This window comes from Canis lupus, chromosome 22 (genome assembly GCF_003254725.2).
Source record: "Canis lupus dingo isolate Sandy chromosome 22, ASM325472v2, whole genome shotgun sequence".
Classification (NCBI taxonomy): Eukaryota; Metazoa; Chordata; class Mammalia; order Carnivora; family Canidae; genus Canis; species Canis lupus.
Window position 1 is genome coordinate 46843390 of NC_064264.1, and position 27880 is coordinate 46871269.

General features: G+C 38.4%; 1 protein-coding gene and 1 pseudogene across 3 annotated transcripts in view; one reads left to right on the top strand and one right to left on the bottom strand.

Moving 5' to 3' along the window:
* Positions 1-27880, top strand: part of HS6ST3 (heparan sulfate 6-O-sulfotransferase 3) — a 631758-nt gene that overhangs the window by 60222 nt on the left and 543656 nt on the right. The window lies entirely within an intron of this gene.
* On the bottom strand, positions 2987-3539 carry LOC112655848 (60S ribosomal protein L21-like; annotated as a pseudogene).

A 27880-nucleotide genomic window follows, 5' to 3' on the forward strand; every position in this document is an offset into this window, starting at 1 on the left:
AGACCAATAGGAATGAATATGAGTTATTACAACTGAATTTCAGAATCGTAGAGCCAAGTTCCTGATGATGGTCTCGGGCAAGATCCTGCTGATTTAGGGCCGTGTTTGCCATGTTGAGGAGCATAGTTGGCTTTGAGAATACATTGAGTGTGCTCCACTAACTGGGAGATGTTGGGTTTGTTTCTGAGCTTCAGGTCCTGAACTTCATTTCCTCATCTATACGGTGATAATTCTGCTCTGCCTCATGTATAACTCATTCAGTGACTAAATGAAACAGTGGAGGAAGGCTCTTAGCATGCTGCACAGCATAAATGCAAGCAGAGTATAGGATTGCTGTTCCCTTATGAGGACAATGGTGATTGACCAGGAACCACATGCCAGGGAGCAGAAACAGTAACCTTCAGGCAGGTCAGTTTTTCCTGAGAAAATTACTTCAAGTCATTCCACCATATGGCAAGGGACTACCCTTTATTATCTGGGTGACCTTGGGCAATTACTAACCCTCTTGGAACCTCAGTTTATTGACCTGTTAAACAAGGATAGCGACATTTACTTTGATGAAGATTAAAACGTGATAATAATGTTTTTAATTGAGAACCTACTTTCTCATTTCTTTAGTAGTTGGTGCCATTTAGTAAGTGTAATTGCTGGAAGAATCTTTTGCTATGATTTTTCCAGTTTTCACTTTTTTTTAAAAAAGAGATTTGTTTATTTTAGAGAGAGAGAGAGAGAGAGCAGGCAAACAGGGGGAGGGGCAGCTGGAGAAGGAAGGGGAGAAAGAAAAATCTCAAGCAGCCTCCATGCCCAGTGTGGAGCCCAACACTGGGCTTGATCCCATGACCCTGAGCTCATGACTCAAGCCAAAATCAAGAGTGGGACACTCAATTGAGCCATCCAGGTGCCCCTCCAGTTTTCACTTTTATGGCCATCTTACTTGGGACTCAGTTTCTTCTTCCTGCCCTTTAACAGGATAATGAAATTATAGGTATTTTAACTCCCAAAGTTTAAAAATCAAGAGCAATTTATCAAAGAAATTATATTCTGAAAAATAACAAAGGAGAAAAAAAGAGTTTTATAAAACAAAATGTAGGCTGGCAGGAAGAGATATTTCTGTTGGTTTAAAATGAGGCAAAAACTGAGGAGGGATAGACATCAGCACTGACATTTCAGAAAGCAATGAAGTATTTGCCTAGGGACCTGTGAGATAATTTGTCATTTTGGACTTTTAAAGTAGGATTTTAAGAAAGCAGTGGTGAGCAGTTGGCTGACTTGCAAAACGGATATGTGTTCTCAAGGGAATATGTTTTCTTTGTTCAGTGGAGGCAACTTTCTCCAGACACGAACCTGAAAGGGTTGTATTTTGTGATAACATATTTATATCAGTAGGAAAAAAAGTAATCTGTTAATTACCTCTTGTTTGTGTGTGTGTGTGTGTATGTTACATAATGAATTATTAGTATTTAAAGGAATTTAAAAAATTACTTAGCATAAACCCTTATGTCTGAACAATATTGTATATAAACCTGACCAGACAGCTGGATCAGTTAAATAAAACGGATATTTTTGAAGACCTACTAGGAGCCAGGCACTTGTTTAGTGTGCCTGAACGGTGAGGGATATAATCCAGTCCCTTTTTTTAAAAAAAAAATTTTTTCCCAGTTCCTTTCTTTAAGAAACAGTGAAAAGAATAGGAATGAGAAGGGATAGGCCATACAGAGTTACCATGCTATCAGTGTAGTAGATATTGTAAATTACTGGCATGTACAAAGTGCTTTGGGAACGCTGAGGAGGACCTGAATATTCTTAGGAGGAAAAGAGGAAGCTTCACAAAGAACATGACGTTCAGTGGAAACTTGAGTTTACAGGGTATATGGAGTGAAGGAAACAAAATGTATAAAGGCGTGAAAGCCATGGACCACCTGGGTGATGACTCTGGTGCTTCTCCATGGTGGCTTGGCTGCATTCCAGGGGTCATAGGAGGTGAGGCTGCAGAATAAGTTTGGGAAGGGATCTCAAAAGGGCAGGGTGATTTTCATATGGGAGACAAAATGTATCTAAGTTAGGGCAAAAATGGAATGGGTTTGAGGAGAAAAAGCTAATATGGCTTTGAGTATTTCGATGTGGAGCATCCTAGGAATATATTGGGAAGAGTAGAGCAAGAAGAACAATGAGAAGCTTGAATTCTTGGAAGGAAGAGCCTAGGAAGGGACCTGTGAAGAGGACAGAGAGAGAAGGAGGGCTTGGAGAGGAACAGTCATAGAGGTAGGGAGAGAACCAGACAGGTTTAGTGTTGGTGAATCCCAGAGAGACCGTTGGGGCCGGAGGAGGTGATATTAGTCTCAGCTAGGGAGAGATCAAGTAGGATGAGAACCCAGAGACTAGTAATTAGGGGGTCGCAGGGGCCATTGCTGAGAATGATTTCAGAGAAGTGGCAGCGAAGCCAGGCTGCTTTGAGATGACAAGTGGGTGGGAGGTGAGGGGGTACAGGCGAACATATCACTTTGTTAATCCTTTTGGCAGCGAAGAGAAGGGGAAGAAGGGGACAAAAGTCCCAGGGAATGGTGGCCTCCGTGTAGATGCAGGAGACCCTGGCAAGCTTGTGTGTAATCTGAGAGCTGAAGCCAGGAGGGAGGGAACAGCAAGAGGGAAAGATTTACAGAGGAAGTTCTCAGAGCAGAAGTCAGGCTGGGATGAAGAGAGTGGTTGAGAGGATTATTCTTTTTTTGTTTTGTTTTGTTTTATTTAAATTCAAATTAGCTAACATACACATTAATTAATAATTAAATTATTAATTTCAGGGTAGAATTTGGTGATTCATCAGTTGTGTATAAAATCCAGTGCTCGTGGCATCACATGCCCTCCTTAATGCTCAACAGTTGAAGATGCAGGACACTTTTTCCTCTAAGACAGGAAAGAAAGACACAGGGACTAATGAAGGCGAAAAGGAGAATGGGCTGCGCAAATGCCCTCATTTTATTTTATTTTTTTTTACAATCCTGAGGTCTTTTATTTTCTTTACAGTTATCATGCCATGAATTCATAGGGAATGGGTTCCAGCAGTTCAGGCTCCTTTCCATTGGTTCTCACAAAGTGTGCTTCTCTGGGTGGGGCAGGCTGGCACTTCAGTTGGACCCAAGTACCTTTCTCTTTGGCTTCCTTCTTTTACTGATCATTTTCCTTCACACGCTTCAGGAAGCTATCTCGGCTCTTTGAGTGTTTAATATGCTCAATGCGGACATTAATTCTCTTGGCAAGAATCTTGCCCTTAAGTTGTTTGTTTACAACAATGCCAACAGCATGCTGAGTAACATTGTAGACTCTTCCAGTTTTGCCATGGTAACATTTGTGGGGCATTCCTTTTTTGAACAGTGCCCATTCCCTTGATGTCCACAATATCACCTTTCTTATAGATTCACATGTATGTGGCCAAAGGAACAACTCCATGTTTTCTAAAAGGCCTAGAGAACATATAGCGGGTACCTCTCCTCTTTCCCTTTGTGTTGGTCATTTTGGCGAATTACTGGAAGATGGCAGTTCCGGCCAAAAGGCAAATGCCCTCATTTTTAAGCCCTCTTTCCCCAATGCTAGCATTTCCTTTTGTTTATTTTATTTCCTTTTCTTGGAATTATTTAGGCTTTTATTTGTGTTTTAAAGGAAATGGGAATACTATGCTAATAAATCGTTGCTGGTTTGCAGAAACTGGTTGCCCCCTCTAACTCTAGCATGTACTGGTCAGAGGAAAGTTTTCTGAAGGGAAGAATTCTTTTCTCATAGATTCAATCTGCGATCAGAATTAGGAAATTACTTGAAGGATTGACTGGTGTTTATGTCTTATTGCTTATACTAGCAATTTTTAATAATAATTTCAGGAGTTACTAAATGCATATACTATACAAAAGAAAGAGAAAATGATACATTTTTAAGGAAGCCAAAACTACAGATACTAAGATTTTGAGTTCATTCTGTTAGGTCAAGCCACTTGACTATTTTTAGTTTATAAAAGTAGCAATTTCATACAGTTCATCCTGATGATAATATCAAACTTATGAGAATATCTGACCAAATATATTCTTTTGGTGAACACTAATGTAGGTCAGTGTCCATAGTGGGGAGGAGCCAGTACTGTGGCACCAGAAGGGACAAGGAGCTATTCTCACCTCCCTATCTTCTTAGCTGCATGACCTTGGACATATTACTTTGAATCTCTGAGCCCCAGTTCTCATTTTTAAAATGCAGTAATGATAGTACCTAATTCATAGTATTTTTATGAAGAGAAAATGAGATAATTTACATGGCTCTTACATGTAGTAAATGCTCAATAAATAGCTAATTAAATGAATAATAAGAGCAATAATAACTTAAAATCTATAGTTATGTGAGGTTTTAGTAAAAGCATCTTGTTCGTAGGAGAAGGTATATGACATGTAATGAAAATGCTGAATGGGTACAAATTAACATACACTAAATTTGGTGATGTTTATAACTTTTTGGAGTTCTTCAGAACAGCTTAAATTTATATGGTTACCCTGAGCACCTAGAAATGGTGATGCTGTGCTGACCAGTGTGTGGATGCTACTTTGTTTATAATATTAGTTATGTTCTGGAAGCTCTTAGTATGGAGTGAATGGATGAAACAGAACTCTGGGTTATTTAAAGGTTGGTTTTATTCACTATGTTATTGTGAGGGTTATTTCCTTTATGTAAGGAGATCCAAGTTGTCCCATTTATATATTTCTGACCATGGATGTGTCCTATTATATAGGAGTAAAAAGAAAGGTGGTGATTTATTTCGAGAAGACCTAAATTCTGCTACCAAGTTCCCTTCTCCTGTGACCATGAGTTCTTTAACTTCCATTTACTCTGGTTTATTTATTGGAAATGAGAATAATAATAGCTTTTCTTACAGCTCGCGGTTGTTCTGAGGACAAATAAGGGCAGATATGGTATTTAAGCATTTATTTAGCCAACACACTTTTATTTATTCTCTGATAAACAGTGTATCTGGTTTCTGCTCTCAGAGGGGACATAATCTAGTGGTGTACATGGATACACAGACAGTTGCCTTTTGGGGGGTAAATCCAATGAAAGAGGCATGCAGGCACACAAAAGAGCCCAGAGGACTGGGCTATGACTGGAAGCTTTTTAGAAAGGGAGGTGCTATTTGGGGCTGGTACAGATTCAGAATGTCAAGAAGAAGAAATTTATTTTTTCTACGCTCTAAAGCTATGATATTGAATCCTAGTTTGCATATCTTCACTTTCTTTAATTTCTTAATTCCTTGAATTTAATTTTATGAATATATATTTGCTAAATAGCATTTCTAGTCAGTGGAATAAGGGTCATCTTTCATTTTAAAAAGGTTGTTGAAAGCCTATTATATGCTGACTGTTGGGCTAGGTGCTGCTGAAATAGGGAAAGAAATACTAAGAAACCTTTGTTATCAATAAGTTGTGGCCTGGTTAGGGATTTTTTTTTTTTTCCAGAGAGAGACTGGGGAGAGGAGGAGCAGAGGGAGAGAGAGAGAGAGAGAGAGAGAGAGAGAGAATTTTAATTAGGCTCCATGCCCAGCATGGAGCCCGATTTGGGGCTTGATCCTATGATCCTGAGATCATGACCTGAGCTGAAATCAAGAGTTGGCTGCTTACCCGACTGAGCCACCCAGGTGCCCCCTGGTTGGGGATTCTAAGCATTAAGGCAGAATGAGATAAATACACCAATAGGGATATGAGTAATATCTTATGGAGGCCCAGATCATGAAATGTCCATAACATATGAAAGATTTCATAGAGGAGATGGGATTTTGTCTGGGTCTTGGCAAGTGAATGGGATATGGAAGTGAAGTGAAACCTCAGCAAAAGCAGGGAAACGTGAAATTGCATTGATTCTCTGAGTAGTTGGGATGGTTAGCGGGTGGTGATTATGAAGAGATGGAGTGGGGAGGGAGATATAGGGCTAAGATTAGGGGTTTTACCTTTCATGGTCTTTGCTAAGATTCCTACTCTGCAGTTCTTTTCTCTTGAGAGTGAAGGATCTAGAAGCACATTTTCTACACTTTTTTTTCTTAATTGAAATATACTTTAGGTAGAAGAATAACACTAAACCCAAAGATTGAGTTCTTAGCAGAATTGTTAAGGATTGCAGTGGTTGCCAGGTGACTTGAAAGGCTAGGGAAGAGAGATGGGTTAGGAGGCTATTGTCAAAATCCCCAAACAAGTAATAAAAGACCTTTAGTTCAAGACTGATGGAGATATATTGAAATTTCCTTTACCCACACAAAGCTCAGATAAGATATGTAAAAGAGAAGATTATAAAGTCAACAAATACATATCTCTGGTAGAAGAAGAACATAGATTGGGTTCAGCATAAGAGCACAAGGGAAAATTTTCTCACATGGAAGAGGAAGTCAGTAGAGAATTACAAAGGGCACCATCATTAAAGAAGATCAGAGTCACTTAACACACACAGGGATTTTCTCCCAAAGAAATAGAGACAATAGAATAGTCTGAAAAAGACTTTAAAATGAAGCTATTTAATATCTTCAGGGTGATAAATGTCTTCACATTTATAAGACTAAAGTAAGTGTTCTAAGAAATATTGGAAATAATAGAATTATTAAAATGAAAGCATAGCCAGTGGGCTAAATAACAGCCTGGAAGCAGCTGAATAGCAAACCAATGTTTTGGAAACTCAACCTAAGGAAATTCCCCAGAATGCAGCAGAGATAAAGATGTGGAAGAAATGATAGAAAATTTAAGAGATGTGGAGGATGGACTCCTAAGTTCCAACGCCCCTCTAATGATATGACAGAAGGTAAAGAGACAAAAAAGAAGGAAAAATGGGATGATGGAAACATAAAAGAAGGAGTTAAATTGTTGAATCAAATGATTGAGCATGCAAGGCACCCATCCAGTGTTTGGATATAGAGTGTGAAGATGGTTGAAGAGCATCCTAAGGTAGTGATAGTATTCCTGAATACAGGAAGAAAAAGAAAGTTGCCAGGAAAGAATTACAGTTTGGTTTTGGACCTTTTGGTTTGGAAATGTAGGGAAAATAGCTATCTGGAACTTTTTATCTAGTACTAGATTTTACATCCCGAAACTCAGAGGCAAAGTAGGGAGGAGATCACAGAGTAGTACTTGATGGAATTCATATAATGGAAAATGAGATAAAATGTGGTGTGGATTCTGTTTGTCTTGTGATTGTTGTACTATGGTATTTAGCTTTATCAAATCAAAGTTGATTGTGATACAAAGAGTTCTGGCCCATTAAAAATTTATCACAGTTAAGATGAAAGGCATTGCATTTTGTTATCTAGCAGTTCTTTTTCAGATTTCATGTTGGGATTATGTAGTTTAGTTTATGCTTGATATGTTAATTAACCATTATGTTTGATTATTATTAATGTTTTTCCATGTAAAATGTAATGACTTTTTTGTCCTACCTATCCCCCTTCCCAAATGAAATATATGATAAAATCATCATAGCTACTAAGTTACTCACACAAGAGGTTGCCCAAGTAATCTGATGTTAATATATATAAAACCTTACTTTGGTATCTGATCTCAGACTTCTGATAAGACTAGAATCATCACAGTCACCAAATCTTAAGAAAGGAGGAGAGTTACTGATTTATGGAGTTGCTCTTTTGTGTTTTGAGTAGCATGCTGCTTCAATAGGGCAGTGGGCATATAAGCACGATATTTTTTTCCTGTGTCATTTCCATGCATTTTGGTATGTCAGTCTTTCTGAGATAATTTTTTTTAAAACCATTACAGTATATGAGATTTTCTTTGGTGCCTGTCCAGGTGGTACGTTGCACTAGAGTCCTCTGTTCAGAAAATGCCATTGAAATAATGGCATAGGATTAATTTATAATGATATGTAATGTATCCATAGCTTAATAAAAAAACCTCTTTCTCTCCCAGCCTAGGAATATATCATTATTAAACAACTACTGCATGACATGATGTACTTAGATCATTCTGTTGTGGTAAATTCTTCTCAGCAGAAGTTCTGAATCTGCCAGTGTTGACAGTTCTTGATTCAAAAGTGTAGTTGCTAGCAGGGTTCTTTTTAGTAGAAGAGTTTAGATATATTACCCATGAATTCTTAAATATGTATAAAACTGGGAAATTTTATGGTCGTGTAGGCATTCTAAGATCCATGATTTGAGTTCTGGGGGAATTCAGTTCTTAGTGCTAATTTAGGAACCGTTCCTAGTGCTTTACTGGAGCTGTGCAGATACCATTGCAGCGAGAAGTTGTCCCCCTGTCTTGGGAAAAGGTCACTTGAGTGGGAGTAGGCTTTCTGCTCAGACTTGTTTTGTGAGTCCAGAGAGCACCTGTGAGAACTAGCCTGCTCATCTGCTTCTTTGTCACATATACACCAATTGTGTTTTGTATGTATATAAAACATTTTCTTCCAACAGGGGCATGCACACTTTCCGAGTATACTCATGCATGGATCGCCTCAAGGATTTGCAGTAATAGACTGCTTTCAAGATTCTCTACTTTTACACTGATTGTTTTCAAAAATTGCCTGAGAAAGGGCCTGCTCTGTACCTTTCTTCCCTCACTTTGCAAATAAAGGCCTACCCTTCACTGATCTGAAGTGTTACTGTGGGACATTTGCTGCAGGATGAGAACTACCCTATACACCAAAAAAAAGATGTGCTTAGAAATACTAGTTTTGGAGGAGGACTCTTTTAATGATTACCTGAGAAAATTAAACTTAGTGAGTTTCTTGCCTTTCTGTGTCTCACATCTATCTGATAAGGATGAAGCTGAACCGTGCAACATAGGTTCGTGGTGCCAGTTCTTTCTAAGCTAACATCTATGTTTTCCAGGACTCACAAAGTTTTAAAGATATATTGGATAGGACTGCAAATACATATTTCATGTGGTTCCTTTTGAATTCAGCGCAGTGCTCAATATGATAGTTAAAACCTATTTTATCAGCGTGTAGCATGAAATCCTCATTTCTGTTAAAATTGATTTTATTCTTATTTTGTCTCAAAATATTTAGTATTTCGTATCTTCTATTAACAAAAAATTAACTCTTAAAATTTGAAACTTTGGGCCGACAAGTAAAAACTATGTACAGGGACTGCATTCATATTTTAGAAGGAATGTGAGTGGAATATTTTGAAAAACACTGAATAAAGACCTCCTTAAACCATCACCTGGGGTTCATGGCCCCTTATTCCTGTAAGCTTACCTCTGCAGATGCAGTGCACATGATGCTTTTAGAGCCTCATGGCTTACCCAGTGTTCCCTGAGATGGCTTGTCCAGGAGGGCATCTGAAGCTCACTATTGGTTTGCAGAAGGCAATGTCAGGGGGTGGGTTTCCAGGAGATGCTGGGCTCATTTCAGAGCTTCCCTTCTGCGGGGCTGGATATCACAATAGGCACATGACTACTCAATACTGCTGGTTGTGCTGTGGTCACAATTGCTGCCAACATCTCAGTGGCTTACAGTTGCCAGAATGTATTTCTTGTTTGTGATGTGAGTGCCTACAGTGGATTCACTGACTGTGGCTATTGTCTTCACTTGAGAATCGAGGTAGATGGATCGGCTTCTATCTGGGGAGGAGGAACCTGGGCAAACTATGGGCTAGCTCCCACAGCTTTGGCCTGGAACCTGCATATCTCTTCAGTTTCCTTTTCATTGGCTGGAGCAAGTTCATAGTACCAAACCTGGTGCCAGGGGGTGTATGTGAGGAATGTAGGCCTCTCTTAGGGAGGGTCAGTGGATATTGTCAAAGAATTTACTTTGGACAAAGCTAAAGAGGCAAGGAAGACTTTATCCAAGGACATGGCAATAGAGGAGAGACCTGAATAGAGTCCACACTCAACTCCACTGAAACAAAGGCCCAGGGAGGTTTGAAGAGATGGAGGGTAGGGTGGTCATTGGTCATCTGTGTTTGCTCTTTGGCCTCACAGAAAGGAAAAGTAATTTTTCTCATATCTTTATGCTAGGAGATAGTTTGAAAATTTGAAGCAAGACACCCACCTAAGTAAGACTTCTATTCTCAACCCCGCCTCCCACAGAAACCAGGAGACAGGAGCCCTTTCTTCTTTGCTGATGGCATTTCAAAGAGGTGGCTCCCAGATCCTTGAGAAGCCATTCCTGGGTTGTAAAACTGGCAAGAGAATTTTAAAAAGGTTTACACCCAAAAGGGGCAGAGACGGAATCCACAGTTACAGGTTTTCTAAAGTAAATGCTTCTAAGATATGGCAGGTCAGGGGCCTTGAATCAGGAAGAATACATTACTATTCTTAAATACTTAATGTCCTCCAGGTTCCCCTCAGACTTGACCAAACTTTACCCAGGTTTCTTCCAGAGCTGGTGTGTTAACATGGTAGCTATTATTAAAAAAAGGGACATCTTTAATTCTTCTACTTTCCCTTCTGCCAGACTTATTTTGCCACAGCCTATCACAGTTCCAGTATTTGTTCAGGAGGAAGGACAGAAGTCTATTTTTGAATTGGCTTCTGGGGGCTGCAGAGTGCCATGTGCTCTCGCTCTATCTTTCCTTATTGCCTGAGGATCTCCCATGTGACTCGCCTGGCCTAAATCAAACAGGGCCAGAAGAGGCCTGATGTTGTGCAGAACAGATTGGAGCATTTCTGCCAGGCTTCTGGGTCATTTACTGAGCCTCAGTGCTTTGCAAACATGAAGCATCTTGAGGAAGGGTTTATTAGACAATTTTTACTATGTCCTCACACTAATGCTGCATTAATTCTGCTGAATCGTGCAAGTACCCAAGTGTTTCAGGAATAGGTAATTAATTGAAATGTTGTATGCAAGTGTCATGCATGTGAGTATATGAGGATTTTTATGGAAATTATTAACGTTTCTATGAAAATTCTCTTTGGATATATGTATTTATATATATATATATATATATATATATATATATATTATATATATATATATGCCTAACGTGTGGTATCTCTGATATATAAATATACTGTGCATGCATGTGTGTGTGTATGTGTGAAATGCTTGATGATGATTAAGATTTTATTGGTGTGGGCTTATATTATAAAGCTGGAAGTTAATACGGAGAATTTTTCCAAGTGTTGTTAAAACTTAGCACCATTTTTTTTTTCAATTTAAAAGAGTAACTGTCTTACAAAATCGAACAAATCAGAGGCTTTATTGGCAGCAATATTGTTTCTTAAATTCTGGTTGCCTTGGTTACTCTTGGAATATTAAAATAATCTGGGCCTTTAGACAGTTGAGGACTAGTCTGCTATTTATTTTGGGCCCATGATAGCGCTAATTAAGCACTCTGTGGGGCAAGCAAGGAGGAAATGTATATGCTGTTTAGGGGGAAAGAGGACTGTGGCAGCCGGGAGTTTGGATAATTTCTGAGCCCCCAAAGAAAATAGCATCATTGATAAGGAGGATCATTATCTTTAAGACCTATGTGAATTCTTTCTTGGATGTTTCTGGTGCACATAGGCACATCCTTGATCAGTTATGTGAAGTTACTATTTTGGAATAGAGAGGAAGGAGAATCTACAGATCCTAATCAACTTCTATTATTTTTTTCTTTTTCTCTACCCCCACCCCTTTCTCAGAGGTAAGCAGTGCTGACAGTGGCCAGGGTCCCAGGGCACTTCTGAAGAGGGAGCGGCTCTTCCATGATTGTATAAGGCCTGCTGTTGTACCCGGCACTGTGATTGGCTGCAACCCTACCCTAGAATCAGAATGTCACAGTTGAATGAAACATACAAGTTTACTGTATGTTTCAGCCCACGTTTTTCAGATCCAGTGACCGATGATCAGAGAAGTGGGATTTCCATTTTGAGTTCCGATTTCCAGAGTGGTGTTTTTCTCTCTTTAGACTGAGGACAATCCTACCCTTTCCATGTAAATCAAAGTCCCATATTTAAATAACACTGCTGTAGGAAAATTGTTCAGTAGTGTTGAAATTTTAGAAGTTGTCTTGGAAGAGTTATGGAATCACAGAGTGGAAAGGAACCTTGTGCAAGTATGTCATCCATCATGCTACCTCCAGGCTCCAACAGGAGTGTTTTTAATACCACACATGCTCTCTGCTGATCTCATCCCAACGATGAGTTCTCAAAATGTGTATGTACACAATGTGAAGAGAGCAGGGCTCAGGAGCAAGGGTATCTGTCTTAATAAGCCAATTTGGCTCATTTTGTTTGTTTCTGTTAGCCTACCTGGTGAAAATGCTTGCTGGAGACTGGAAGCATAGCTATGAGGAAAAATGAGATCTTGCTGATGATAAAAATGAAACTACCTGATTTGTATTTTAGAGTTTCCATTGATAGCATTTCAGGACCATCACATGATCCATACTGATAACTTTAATGTTTAATTGATTAGCAGTTAATGTCGAGAGTAAGCAACACAGGAAAGAAAAAGGGAATGATGGTACTTCTGGGTGCCGTGTTCTGTCTGTCCGTCACTTAGACTCAGGTGTATCATTATCACTGTCTTACAGATGAGGCCACTGGGAAGCAGGAAGTTTCCATGCCCTTCTTAAGGGGACACAGCTAATCAATGGGGATGCTAGGATTTGAATCTGGCCTGCTGCCTCCAATAGAAGAGAAAACTTTAAGTGGAGAAGAGCAACTTGATATGGGTGCAGTTCAGCCTACTTACATTTACTTCCTCTTGCCTAAAAATAAGCCATTTCATGTGATCCTGTTAGTGAGCTTCTCCTGCTGGAGCAAAGATGCAGCCAAGGAATTTCCTTATGTCTGCAGATCTCCTGAAGTTTAAAAATGGTGGGAGAAGTGTGTGTGTGTGTGTGTGTGTGTGTGTGTGTGTGTGTGTTTGTGTGTTTAAGGCTAGCAACTGGAGAAAAGCCGATGAGTAAGGAAAAACTAAAGACACGATTGATAAGGACCTTGCTGGGACTGTGAGGGGGAACTCAGTGCTGTGGAGTAGGGAGATGGGGGTGAGGAGCCAGTGCATCCACTTAACTGTGTAGCTGATACACATAGAAATGGTTGAAATGCTTCATTATTTTGGAAACCTAAAAGAATGCAAAATGATGAAGCAAGCAGTAGATGGACAGCAAAGGAGGCCTTGGCATAGCACAGAAACTAGGTAGACGCAAATGAATTGAATCTGAGAATAAGAATGATTAACTAAGGGGCTTATTTTGTATGCATGCATATGCACCTGCATGTGGTCTAGTGAGATTATATTAAAATCGTTAAAAACAGAAAAAGATTGGGAAAGACATAATAGCAGACCAAGCTGTGGCAAGGGAGATGTCAGTATATCTACAGATAGATTAGATGAATATCTTTTAATGAAGAAACTTAGACCTTAGGTTTTTGGTTAAGACCGCTAAATCACCTAGTTTTAGGATCAGCTTACGATAGGAAATATGCAGATATCTAATTAAAAAGCCAATATTATATCTATTAAGATGAAACCTTCCAGAAGGTGGTTGAGGGCAAAGTACCAATGACAAGAAATGCTGCCTTTCTAGCTTTCTTACCAGTCTTCATCCATTGACCCCTGCCCATCCCTCCCCTCTTGTATCTATCCTGTCGAGTAGCTTCCTGGTTCAGAGTTGACACTGTGTGTTTGAAATGCCTTTCTTTCCTTTCTTTCTTTGGCCGCAGGCAAGGATGGCCTAGGCTGTGGGCATTGTTCCCATGGGATCAAACACCCTCCAAGAGCTGCATTTCACACTTGGATTCCACATCCTTGCTTGCTCAGCCCTCTGGTTGCTCGGATATCTCTTCTTGGACACTAGTCTTCTCTCAGTGGGCCTCCAGGACATCTCACAGGATATTAGGATGTCTTGGCAAATTATGTGTTTTGTTTTCGGCTCAACATGTGATCTTGCGGTTTGTCTATAGCTTGTACAGCAGAGGTTTCCAAACCTCACTGATTCACGGAGCCCTTAGTTGTCAGTAATATTTTCCCTGGGGGCCCCAGACATAAACCAAGCAAATAAACTTAATGGTTCTGCTTATGAAGTGGTTAGGTTCAGACAGTTTAATGAATATTTATGTCCTAACTATTGTATCTGTTAAAAAAAAGTTCATTCATGTAGGTAGAAAGAAAAAATATTTTAATTCTTATAAATGGAATATTATTGAGCAGTGTACAACTTCGTGGACTCTGAAATCAGATTGGACACCATCACTCTCATTTTCTGTTCCACATTGGTCTTCGTGCAGTACTTGTGTTTTCTCACATCAACTGCCCCAAACCCAGCTTTGCAAAGATACAACATCATCAAAGGTGTGTAATGCAGTCTCACAATGAAACTATGAACTGTCTTGACTAATAACTCATGCAGTGTCTGTCAGATGGGGCTAGTTTTTCTCAAAAATTAAAAATATTTTCTAGTGCCCTACAGTGCATTAGTTTGAGAACTGCCATATAGCTTTTTTCTCCCCACTAACAGATCCATTTAGCATAGAGTTCATCTGTTAGTTTCCTTTGACCTGATTGTCCTCAACATTATACTATACTTTGATTTTAGAACGAACATTTGTTACTGCTTTTTGTTAGGAACATAGTAACATTTTTATCTGTGTTTATAAATTATTATTTACAATCAGTATTATTAGTGTTTTTTAAGCTTCCTAAAAATAATCACTCTGGACCTCTGTCCACAAATGGCTCAGGTACCTCATGTTGCTTCTAATTGTTGAGAGAAGAACTCATACAGTTAGTGATGAAAAGGAGAAAGCAGAAGAACAAAATGAATTCTTTGTCCTCATCTCTAGATGTATTGCTCCTCTTGTCTTTTAATATTAGGTAAAAAAATAGAAAGTATTGACTCAATAGACATAGAAAAATATTAATACTTACCTTTCATTTAGTGCTTGCTTTTTGCCAAAACACCAAGCATTATATATACATCATCTCACTTTAATCTTTCAGCAATGTTCTACATTCAGCCATTCATTCTAGAAACATTTATTAAGCAGGAGCTATGTGCAAAGGATTGTTTTTGGGGCAGCAGATATAGATGTGAAAAAAACAGGAGGAGCCCTACCATCAAAAAACTTGCCATCTAGAGGCACCTTAGTGGCTCAGTTGGTTAAGTGTCTGATTCTTGATTTTGGCTCTGGTCATGATCTCAGGGTTTTGAGATGTAGCCCTGCATTGGCTTCTGTGCTCAGCATGGAGTCTGCTTGAGATTCTCTCTCTTTCTCTTTCTGCCTCCCTAAAAATAAATAAAATCTTTAAAAAAGAAAATTTGCAGTCTAGTATGGGAGACAGGTAGTAAATAAAGAATAGATAAAATAGAGTGAAAACAGAAGTACGTGATTAAGAAAAATAGATCAGATAAAGAGGAAAGAGAATGATGAAGATATCATTTTAGGTCTGGTGGTCCAGTGTAACTCTGTGAAATGGATGGTGTTATCTCCATTTTGTGGAGGAAGAAATCAAATCCCACAGAAGTTAAGTGACTTGTCCACTGTAGCACAGTTATAAAGACCTTAGCTGGGATTCAGATCACTCTCATCAAGGAATTAATGCAATGCAACCAAGAGTCTTGAATTAATTCAAGGATAAAGTTATTAACATATTTGTCAAAGTGTGTGAGTTGACATATCAGTGCGTCTGAGTAGCTGAAATTTTCTAACATTAACTCCCAACTATAAAGAACTTGAGAACTACAGAAAGATCAGTCTCATTTACATACTTATCAAGGAGATAAAACCTGTTATCATAAGAGTGGAATTATGGAATACACAAGCAAACATGTCCAGCGTGATAGAACAAAATGCTTTCTTTGAGTGAGGACAAACAAGACTTGGCTTCTTAGAAGAGATAAATTTTCAGGTTGGGAAAAAATGGCATTTGGAGGACAATAACATTTATTTAGTTTAAGAAAGATATCATTTTCTTGTTAATTGTTGGCTAGTAAATAAGAGGAAAATCAATTGGGAATTGCATTTCAAATTAACTTAATTTTGCTTTCTGTGAAAGGAAAGTAAAATATTCCATTCACCTGAATTTTATGAACAGAAAAGGGATCATGGAAGAAAGATAACATATAAAGGATAGTAATGTACTTTAATTATTATTATTATGACCAGTTAAATGGAAAAGAGAGCAAGAGAATGATGGACAGAAGAAGGAGGCTGAGCAAGCTCCAAGGGGAATGTGTTAGCTATAAGTAAATCATGCTTGTCACACTGTGTTTTGGACATCAGAGTAAATTATCACCTGTTAACATTTCTTTTGGAAGGTATTCAGCAGGTAAGAATAGTCTTTGGTTCCTCAGTGCTCTGGGAAACATGTTGCAAATGAAAGCATATCAATACCAGCTCATATTTATTTATTCATTCTCTTATTTTATGTTTAATTAAAATGTTATTTTGAAAAAATTCTAGGTATGCATGAAAACAGTTTCCCAACTCTAATACCATGCCCAGAGGCAATCACCTCCATATTTTTGTTTAAACAGAACAGAATTTAAAATATGATTTAAAATATTTAAATAGTTTTAAATATAGTTTAATATTTAATTATTTATATAAACATATATTTAATTTAAATATAGTTTAAAGTAAATAGTTTAAAATGTAGAGATAGGTAGATAGATACACACGCATACACATAACAGATTACATGTTTATCCCCCAGTGAATCAACATTAGACAGTATTTGTTGAATACCGATCATGAAAGAGCAGTTTATTTTACACTTTCTCCAGGTGGTATTTCACTCTTGTTCTCTCATTTTTAAAGCAGTTTATTCTTATTTTGTGAGTACAGTATCTTCTTGATTCCCTCTGAGGATATAACTAGTTTTTTTTTTTTTTTTTTTAAGGATTTCTATTTATTTATGAGAGACACAGAGAGAGGCAGAGACTTAGGTAGAGGGAGAAGCAGGCTCCATGGGGGGAGCCTGATGTGGGACTGGATCCTGGGTCTCCAGGATCCCGCCCTGGGCTGAAGGCAGGCGTCAAACCGCTGAGCCACCCAGGCTGCCCAGGTTTTTAAGTTATTTTCACTTTTTCTGGAGTCATTTTTTAGTCTTTATGCCTCTCAGGCTTCTTGCATTTGTTTTTTATTTTTAAAATTTTGGTGACATTTATTTCTCTGTTTAAATTGTAAAATGAAGGGCTCCCCACTTGGAGGAAATGACAAAAGTATGGAAACGTGTATGACCAAGGCTATTGTTTACAGCACTATTTGTAGTAGTTAAAGATTGGAAAAAACCCACATGCCCATCAATTGGGACTTGTTGAATCAACTATGGAACATTTTAACAATGGAGTTCTGTGATGCTGTAAAAAAAAGTATTAGGAAGATCTCTGTCTCTCTGTCTCTGCCTCTGTCTCTCTACCTACCTATCTGAGGAGTGATCTATGGAATATAATGTTAAGTAGAAAAAAAGGTCGAGAAAAGTGTGTATAAAATAAGTGTGTGTAAAATAGTGATACTATTTATGGAGAAAAGAGAGATATAAATATAAATATAATTATATACACATGCACATATATTTTAGGACATAGAAGGATAAACATGAAATTAAATAAAAATGTTAGCTTTCAGGAGGGAGGAAGGGAATTGAATTATGCTATTTTGTCAATTTGCCTTTGGAACCATGTACATATTTTACATAATTATAATACAAAGTTGAATTTTAAAGGATAATCCTCTCAAATCAGGAGTAAAATGAAATAGATGAATCTGATTGTATATTCATTTGGCAATGTAACCACAAAGGGATGAGCCAGCCATCCCAAGTGATTCAAAACAGTGATCTGAACATCCTTAGAAGGATGTGCCCCCGAGGATGAAAATAATTGCAAAAAAATCTTAAACTGTTTTTTAGCAATTATGTCATTGATGGTAGTCTTGAAATCAGACTGTGTGATATATAATAAATAAAACTAGTAATTATGTTGGTGTTATTGAGTACTGGGATTTTGGGCAGGGAGGATGGATGTTAAGAGATAGATACATGATCAGTGATTTTGAATTAAAGCTCTGTGGTCCTGATTCTGAATTGGAAGTGTCATTATTAACTCATGAGGTATTTTGTGTATATGTATGGGCATACATTTATGTGAACATATGCATGCATGTGTGTATGTTTGTGTGTAATACTAGCTTTCTCCATCAAAAAACTGCAGAAACAATGACCAATTCAGTAGCAGTGAACACCTGTAGTACCGTGGTTGCTGTTCCTAGATACCATCTTTATCTAAAATGAAAGAACTTCTTTAAATATGGCTGATTCCTGGTCAGGGGTAAGAAGTATACAAAATGAACCTACAATATTTTATCATTCTAGAGATCAAGGAAAATATCAAAGATTGCTAGGGTCATGTTGAAAGAAGTCAGGAGCCAACTCTAATGGACTTCTGCTGGATAAAGCTGGAAGAGTTTAAACATCAAAAAGAATAACTGCAATGAATTTCAAAATATTGGATATGTTTACATCCATGGATTCATAGTAAACAATTCCCCCCAAATTCATGAATCAATTTTCTAAGATCCAAAACTCAATTTTCTAAAAAAATTGGTGAATAAAGGGAAAATTTAGTACTTAGCTTGCCTTTCTTATATAAACAGTACCAGAGGATAACCAAATATCTGATGAGAAGAAGCTTAACTTTGTAGGAATCTTCCAGATAGTAAATGAAGAAGGAATGATTGAATGAGAGTATTATCTTCATGCAACTATAATGAATTACTTGACTGAGGCAGTGATTGTCAATATCAACTTTGTAAAAAGAGAGACAGCCAGACATCATATCTCTCCTGATGGAAGTATACATGTTGTGTTTGAAGTGGTATTGCCTGTCACTGCCCAAATTGAACCAGTATTAGACCAAGCTTTTGGTAAATCTATCAATGTCTAAGAAATGTGGATAGTAGAGGAGGAATAAGTTAAGTGATGCTATGGAGAGGCAGTCAGCAAAATCCAGACTTTGAGACACTCTACTGAACACACGATGTGATTTCTTCAACAAATCTATAGACTATAAGAAATCAAACTTACCAACCAATCATAGTGAATGTTCCCTGTGTTGGTACTGATTTAAAGAAACAAATTGTAATTTTAAGAAGATCATTTATAGGACAAATCAAGTGTATGAATAGTGAATGACAATATCAAGGAAATGTTGATTTTGGGGGCCTGTGACTTATTATGGTTATGATTTGAAAGGGAGAATCTTTGTCTTTTAGGGAAACATACCTAATTTAATAATGGAGTAGTAGAGTGGGAATTTCTAAACAGTTTTCTGGATTGGGGAAGTAAATTAGGGTAAAGATCAAGACTGGCCATGAATTAATACTTCTGAAGGTGGATTCTGGGTACATAGGGATGTCTACCTTTGCGTATGTTTGAAATTTTCCACAATTAAAAGCATAAAGGAATAAAGAGTGAAAAACTGGTTTGGGTTGAAAATAGGTAGCCAGCATGTATTTCTTTGGTGATTCAGTGGAACTTTTTAGCTGTAAGATTTCTTTCCTGTAAGGAGGGCTGACTTTGAGCCTCATGTAGCTAGGTGGAGGAGCTTTAACTGACAGACTTCACTTGAGAGTGTGCAAGATACACACGGCTTGTTCACATGCAAGAAGAAGGGGGACTTCACTTTGAGCTTCAGAATTCTGTTTTAGAAATTCTTTGCAAAGCAGATCTTAGGTTTCATTTCAGAGTAAATGCCCTGTCTCTCCACCTCTGTGAGGGTGAGGAGTGTTCCAAAAATATGTCTTTGAGTAAGTTAGCCTGATTACTATTATATAGCCCACTGGGGCACATTTCAATCTAAGATCTCTTAGTTTGGAGTATATCTATCTGTTTGAAAGCATCATTTCCATCAGACCACCTGGGAAATGGCTTTGTTCTTGCTCTTCTGCAGACCAGGAATACTTCTTTACAGGTAGGAGTAGAGAAAATGGAAAGTTGGCGTTTTCTTCTGAGAAAAGAAAAGATGCTATCACCTCATGAAGCACATGTCTGATGAAGCTAAAACCGGAGCCTGATCTTTCATTTAGATTTCTAATAGTAATTGACCAGGTCTTGTATAAAGGACTATGTTAAAAGCTGACATATATTGGCTTTAGGCCAAATACTATGAAATGGAGACACTGGCTCACACTAAGGAAATAAATCTTTCAGTGGATGAAGTTAATAGATTAATAAAATAAAATAGTGCAGAGACTGTCAGATTTTTACATAGTGAAGTCGAGAGATAGGTTTGAGCAGTGAGATTTCCAGATTGGGAAATAACAAACTCAATGAGGTAGTAAAATAAAATACTAGTGGACAGAAAAGCGAGAGTTGAATGTGAGTGAGCCCTGGGCAAAGCTCTTTATCTTTAAAATAAGAGATACAGACTGTCTCTGAAATAGTCTGAAACCCCTTTAAGCTGGGTTATTTTTTAAAAAATTTTATTTATTTATTCAGGAGAGACACAGAGAGAGGCAGAGATACAACAGTGGGAGAAGCAGGCTCCCTGTGGGGAGCCCAGTGCGGGACTTGATCCCAGAACCCCAGCATAACAACCTGAGCCAAAGGCAGATGCTCAACTGCTGAGCCACCCAGGAGTCCCCTAAGCTAGGTTCTTTAACCACTCTATGAGTGCTGCACTGTTGAAGGCCATTGTTAACTCTGTGTTCTGCAAAAGTACTGACGAACTCATGCATCAGTGACCAAACTCTTTATCTTTCTCCCTCTCCCTGCTGCAAACTAGCATCATCTTTATTTAGCATCTGTTTTTTTTTTCCATTGAAGTTCCTAGTAATGCTGTCTTTGCACTCCTTGTGCTCATAATCTCAAAATCATTATTTATCCAGGCATTCATTTAACACACATTTCTCAGTGCCTGCATCCACCAGGCCCTGTTCTAGGTGCTGGGGCTACTGTGGTGAACAAGATGATTGTGGTGGTCCCAGCATTCACAGGGTTAAGAGTGTAGCAGAGATCACTCACAGTCCCCCTCCTCTCCCTAGGGCTAATGGACAGGGTCAGTCCGGTTTCTCTCAACATTATCACCTTTTCCTTGGCATCTCTAAAAATCATCCTCACCACTAGATGATCATTACGTGACTATCACTTCCATTAGGTCAGGAGCAGAATTCATTTCTTAATCTATTTTTCTTTCCCACCTTCTAAACCTTTATATATATGTTTTGTGTTTCCTGGTTTCAGGATGCAAGTATGTGATTTCTGAACAACACATACACACCAACACACACACACACACACACACACACACACAGATCAGCTAGCCTACAAAATCCCCTTTGTGTGCAGTGGTGAGAGACTTTAAAGCAGATGACCAGATGCCTTACACAGCACCATGCCTCTCTCAGCCGGCAGCTTGATGCCTTCCTCCCTATTTGTCAGTTTCCTACCAGGAGGACAGTGAAAATTTCATCTGCCTCCTTTCTCTGATATTGAGCGTTACTGTTAGAACTCTTCCACCTCAATTACAATTTTTATGGGGGGTTGCTTTTGAAAATAAAAAGTAGCTTTTATTCATAAAACTTCAGGGGTTCCTCCCAGAGAAATAGAAATAACAAGCGGTTAATAAATATTTATAAAAACTTTTCAACTATTCTAAATGATATCAATAGAATCTTGAAACCTGGAGATTAATTGCCGTATAGCAAGCATCTGACATAAAAACAATAAGAATGATTGAGTACTTATAGGTACCAGGCAACAAGCCAAGTCTTTTATAGGGAATATGTTATTTAGTCCTCACAATTGTATGAGGTAGGTATCTTTCCTATCTCTGTTCTACTGCAGAGTAAGACCCTGAGGCATTAAATAATTTGTTCATAGCTATCAAGTGGTGAGTTTGAGATTTGACCGAATCACAACAATTATATCAAAGTATCAAATAGAATGTTTCCTTGCTTGGTTTTTCCTCCCTCCACTGCCCCCTCCGACCTCCTCCCTTTTTCCCTTTCTCTCCCTACCCCCCTTCTCTTTTTCTTTCTTTCGTGTCTAGCTTATAAACAGGTGTATGGAACCAGAATGTATGACTATATTTGGTATGGTGCTGTGGACAATTCATTTACCATGACATACTTCATTTTTAAAAAATAATATTCTGGGGATCCCTGGGTGGTGCAGCGGTTTGGCACCTGCCTTTGGCCCAGGACGTGATCCTGGAGACCCGGGATCGAATCCCACATTGGGCTCCCGGTGTATGGAGCCTGCTTCTCCCTCTGCCTATGTCTCTGCCTCTCTCTCTCTCTCTCTCTCTCTCTCTGTGACTATCATAAATTAAAAAAAAATAATATTCTGTTTCACGGCACCTGGGTAGCTTAGTCGGTTGAGTGTCCAACTCTTGCTTTGGGCTTGGGTCATGATCTCAGAGTCATGGGATTGAGCCCGGAGCCCCGAGTTGCTCCCTGCTAGATGGGGAGTCTACTTGAGAATCACTCTCTCCATTTCTCCCTTCTTTCCCCTCTCTCAAGTAAATAAATAAATCTTTAAAAATAATATTCTGCTTCAGATACTAATATTAATGTTCAAGTATCACTGTGTTTTTATTATTAGTGAACAGTGGTCACCGGTTGAACTTCAGTTTTTAAATTTTACTCTGCATGTAGTAGAGAAATACGTTGTCTTATTATATGAATTACTCAATACAATTGAATTTAGATATTTTATTTTCTGTAGTGCATGGTACCATATTAAAAAAAATTCCCAACTCTAAATTTGTGGCATATTACAGAACTTTTTTTTTTTTTAACTTACAACTGTAAGAAACTTTGGAGGCACATTTTCTCAGAAGAGGAGCAGTTGGTCTTTGAATGTATGCCCATTTATATTTCTTACTGCAAGTCATTTACATTTACATGTTTTACTTATGGAGTCGTGCTCCTAAAATGTCAAATGCAATTATTATAGTTCGCAATAACTAGAAAAACTTCTCTCCAAATATTTTCCTCAGGAGAGAAGAGATTTCTTCTGGCTTGTTTGAGCTCAGTAGCCAGAGGCTTCCAGGTTATCTAGCTGTCCTCTGGCATCTTCACAGACCTTCTCCAGCAGAGTTGCATATAGTCTGCTTTTTTTATTTTATTTTTATTTTTTTGAAGATTTATTTATTCAGAGAGAGAGGCAGAGACACAGGCAGAGGAAGAAGCAGGCTCCATGCAGGAAGCCTGATGTGGGACTTGATCCCGGGTCTCCAGGATCACACCCCGGGCTGTAGGCGGCACTAAACCGCTGCGCCACCGGGGCTGCCCTAGTCTGCTTTTTCAGAACCTCTCGTTGGAAATCCCTCTCTTGAAGCTACCATGGGAAGCATGGGGTGCTCTGGAAGGCTGATCCACATGGAGATGCTCACTTCCATTTCAAAACTCTTGTGGTCACCAAGACTTTCCTAGAGCAGAATCCATATCTCTGAACTCCGTCGTTTGAAAGCCATTTCTCTAGACTAAAACAGAGCCTCTGGAATTATAACTGCATCTCTGTCCTGGTTTGTTTTGGCTTACCTATTTTTAGAGCAGGCTATCAGAACATCTACTTGATGACTTTTATCCAGCTGGTATTTTTACTTAATACCTTATAGGTTTAATAATTTCTGATTTTAAAAGCCTCCACACCTACCCTCTTTTGTTTTATCTGCTCCATAAGCCCAGGAGTTAGGAAAAGAACTTTTGTTAGATGAAAAACTGCAGCCTGGAAGGAGTTTGGGGACCCATGTGATGACACAGCTGGTTGGAAAAGGAATCAAAACATCAGGTTAAAATTTGTGATTATTGGTCTGCACCTCTTGAGACTAGACCATGCTACTCATGTAGCACGTTTTCAAAATAGCACTCTTCATAAATTGGTCAGTTCAATTAATTTGAGTTTCTGAGGCTTTGCTGTATTGCCAACCCTTGACTCTTCCTAAAATGATGTTGAACCCTGCAATTCATTATGACTTCTGGGGCACAGCAGTTGCAGAAGCTGCTCAAAGTATGCCGGGATGGAGATGCAATGTCTTAATAATTTTAAGACAAGAATCTTTTATTCCTGAAATAATTCTGTTCACTAATGTGATCAGGGAGCTCAATTTCAGTTTGACAGAGGTTTCAAAATAGAACTTCTTGAGGGAAAACTGCAATTAGATATTCATGGGTAATATTCTTATGTTTGTGAAGTAGAATGTTAATGAAGGGGAGATATTGATTTTATTTTAGCTTAATTATACTACATTTGCTGTTATATCTGTTGCAGATTGTAAAGAACTTGATATCGTTACTTTGCCTTTTCTTCTTGTTCTGTACCTATTGTGCTTAAAGGCATAGAATTCTTCAGAACCTGTAGCAGACATAACATTAAATATAATATACCTGTTGGGAGTAAGCAAATAAGATCCTTAACAAAGTTCCTTGTGCGAGTACTTAGTTGCAAAATAATGTCATTGTCTTTACCTTCCTGTCTTTGCAAGTTCTCATTGGGACTATGGATCTCTGTGAGATTTGGAATCAGAAACACAGAATAGCAGAAAAGTAGCCAGCCCATCACGCCAACCAAAATTATTAGCTTCCTTTTCCAAGTCTTCTGCAATTTCCTTCTTTACCCAGTATTTGGAGATTAAGAATTTCCATTTTGTGGAGGGTGGCTGTTGTCAGTAGGCTCTTCCTGGGTGAATTAAAGAGGTAATAGAAATTGTTTGCAATCTGATGCTAGAAAGCAGCAGAGACTAACATGAGACATGGCCCTGTTGTTTTTCTGTTACCAAATGTTGTGGATAATAACAATCATTTTGATCACCTCCATTTTCTTGGAAAATGATTGAATTGAAAATATAAGCTTGGAAATTACAGAGTGCTATGTTAAAGCCTTGGGGCGGGGGGAACTTGTAGAGAAGTTGATTTTTCTTCACTTTTGCCTTTGTCTAGGTCTGGTGTCATGTTCCATGAGGGGGAAGCTAGGGCAGATCATGTGGGTTTCTACAGGGTCATGGCCCAGCACCAGTGACCCAGGAGACTTGGATGCTTCAGGGTGGAAAAGTCTTTGGATTATCTTCACTTTGCTCACTGTGTCTCTGGGGAATTTGCTGTGGGTACCCGGGGTGTTTATTCACTTTCCTCCCTGGTCTGAGCAGTTATATTAACCCCATCCTTTCCGCAGCACACTTACCATCATGGCCTCTTCCTGTTTACTTGGTTGATTATTAACTATCTTTTTAAGGAGCATACAGACTCCATGTGGTTAGGGATCTTATTTCCTCGGCTAAACCCACAGAGTCCCAGCACAGGGTAGAGAACGTGGTAGATATTTAATGAATTTATTGAGTGAATGAACAAAAAATGTGTAGTTGTATAACATTTCTCACTTTCACAGTTTAAAAACACACAAGTTTTAGATGTATTACATAGTTCATCATGATATTCTAAAAACATGGATTTGAAGAGATTGTGTATTTATAGTTTGTTTTGAAGGTATTTAACATATATGTTAAGGAGTGCACTTGTCATGATGAGCACAGGGTGATGTATGGAATTGTTGAATAACTCTATTGTACACCTGAAACTGATAGATCCCTGTCTGATAACTCTATGGAATTTATTTGCTTTTATTTTTTAACTCCATGGAATTTAAATAAAAAAGTGTATGATCTTAATAGCTAATCATAAAAATGAGGAATTGTGCTTGAAGACAAGTGGGCTAGGATCAGCCAGTCACCAATTTGGATATTGCAGAATGCTATCTGTCCTATGACTACACTGAGTTTCTTTCTTTCTTTTTTTTTTTTTTTTAAAGATTTTTATTTATATATTCATGAGAAACACAGAGAGAAAGACAGAGACATAGGCAAAGGGAGAAGCAGGCTCCTTGCAGGGAACCTGATGCATGACTTAATCCCAGGACCCTGGGATTACAACCTGAGCTGAAGGCAGACGCTCAACCACTGAGCCGCCCAGGTGCCCCTCACACTGACTTTCTTAGTGTGAAATTGGGATAATAATAACTATTTTGGGTGCCTAGCTGGCTCGGTCGATTGAGCATCCAACTCCTGGTTTCAGCTCAGGTGGTGATCTTGGGGTCATAGGATCGAGCTGGGTGTGAGGCTCTGTGCTCAGCGGGGAGTCTGCTTGGCTCTCTCCATGTGCTCCTCCCCCTGATTTGCACACACACTCTCTCTCTCAGTCTCTCTCTTTCTCAAATAAATAAATAAAATCTTTAGAAAACAATAATACCTGTCCTATCCATTTAGAATAGAAAGATTTTTTTTTAATTTCTTATTTATAGAGTGCTTTAACATTTACACAGTGTTTTCTTATGTATGCCTCAGAGCACCTGGTGAAGTAGGTATGATTATTTGTCTTTTATAGAAGAGGATCTTGATTTCTGATATTCCAGAGCTAGTGAGTGGCAAAGGTGGAACTCAGACTGAGGCCATTGGCTGCATATTTGTTATTCTGTCTTTGGCATGGCAGCTGACCGCTCACTGTACCACAGCAGAGGGATGGACACCATTCTGAATATTCTAAAGTGCTAAGAGAATACATTCTTACCATTACAACTTTTAACCATGCTGAGTTTTACGTATATAAGTTTGCTGTATATGCTTGCATAATACTTGATTAAGCACGTGAGTGGCATACAAAAACACATAAATCTACACCTTACATAATTTTTTCAGTAGCACTTGTTCAATTCCCAAATGTTTTATTTCACTTGAATTTCAAGGTGGTGAAAATAAAGGCACTTGAAATGATTTAGCTTCCTGAATTTGACCCTATATCTTTTTCCGTTTGCTTTTGCTGATCATGCTTTTGGTCATGTGAGGGTATTTATCATGTGATATTTGCATTTGGAAGCACTTATTCACATATATAGGGTCCATCTGCTCCTTCCAAATTGGGCAGAAATGCTAAAATAAGGTGGAATCAGTCTAAATGGAGTGATCTACAGTATGTATGCACGTATCTGTACTTATATGTGTGTGTCTATGTCCATGTGTGTGTTGTGTGTATATATATTTTGTATGTGTAAATGGTATGTGTATATAATGTGCATATGTACAAATACACAGATATGTATATGTGCACACATGTACATATATATGTGTATATGTAATTTTTTTCCTTTTGGTGATGAGCAAACAGTCTGGTGATTTTTCTCGAGCCATCACCTTTCATGTGTGCACTATAAACAGATGAGGCTCTCCTAAAGCCTCTCTCTTTTGTGCAAAAAGAAAGAAGAAAAGGAAATTGGCTCAGAGCACTATGAATACCTGCTCTGTTTTCTACATTTCATTGTACGAAAAAGGTGGAGCTCCAGGGATTTCATTAGAATTTGCCCTGCCCATTCTCCTTAACCACAGAAATCCTGAAGGAGCCAGCATACATGATGGTGGATGATGATTGAATGCTTCTTTAACCTGGCTCTAGTGACTTTTCTCCTGCTGAGCCTTACGGCCCACGTACACAATTTTAAACTTTGACTTTACATTGTTATGCAGGTGGGTGTTATGTGGAGGGGTCCTGAAAGCTTGATGTGATTCGAACTAATATCTGGATGCCTTTCCACTAAGGACACCTTTGTGTATACAAAACACTGTAGGACTTAAAACCTTATCTAAAGATATTTGAAATTCTAAGTAAATGGTGTACATTAAGGTCACTACTTTTCATTATTTTTGACTCTGTGGGCGAATGTGTAAAACACTTCTCTGAGGAAAGCTATGCTTTCTTTTTTATCCTCCTGAATGTTCCTTCAAGTATCTATTTCTAATCAGACTCTATGATATATAAGCCTCTTTTCCTTGTTTTAGTTCTATGTGTGGATACTCATAACTCTCGGCATATGTTCTTCACCTTTACTCACGTGGATTGGGGGAGCATCTTTTATTTTATTGTCCTTCGGGTGCAGAGATGATGGCATGAAGGTGGATGGGTGGACATGATCGAAGAGGCCACTTGGATGAACAATT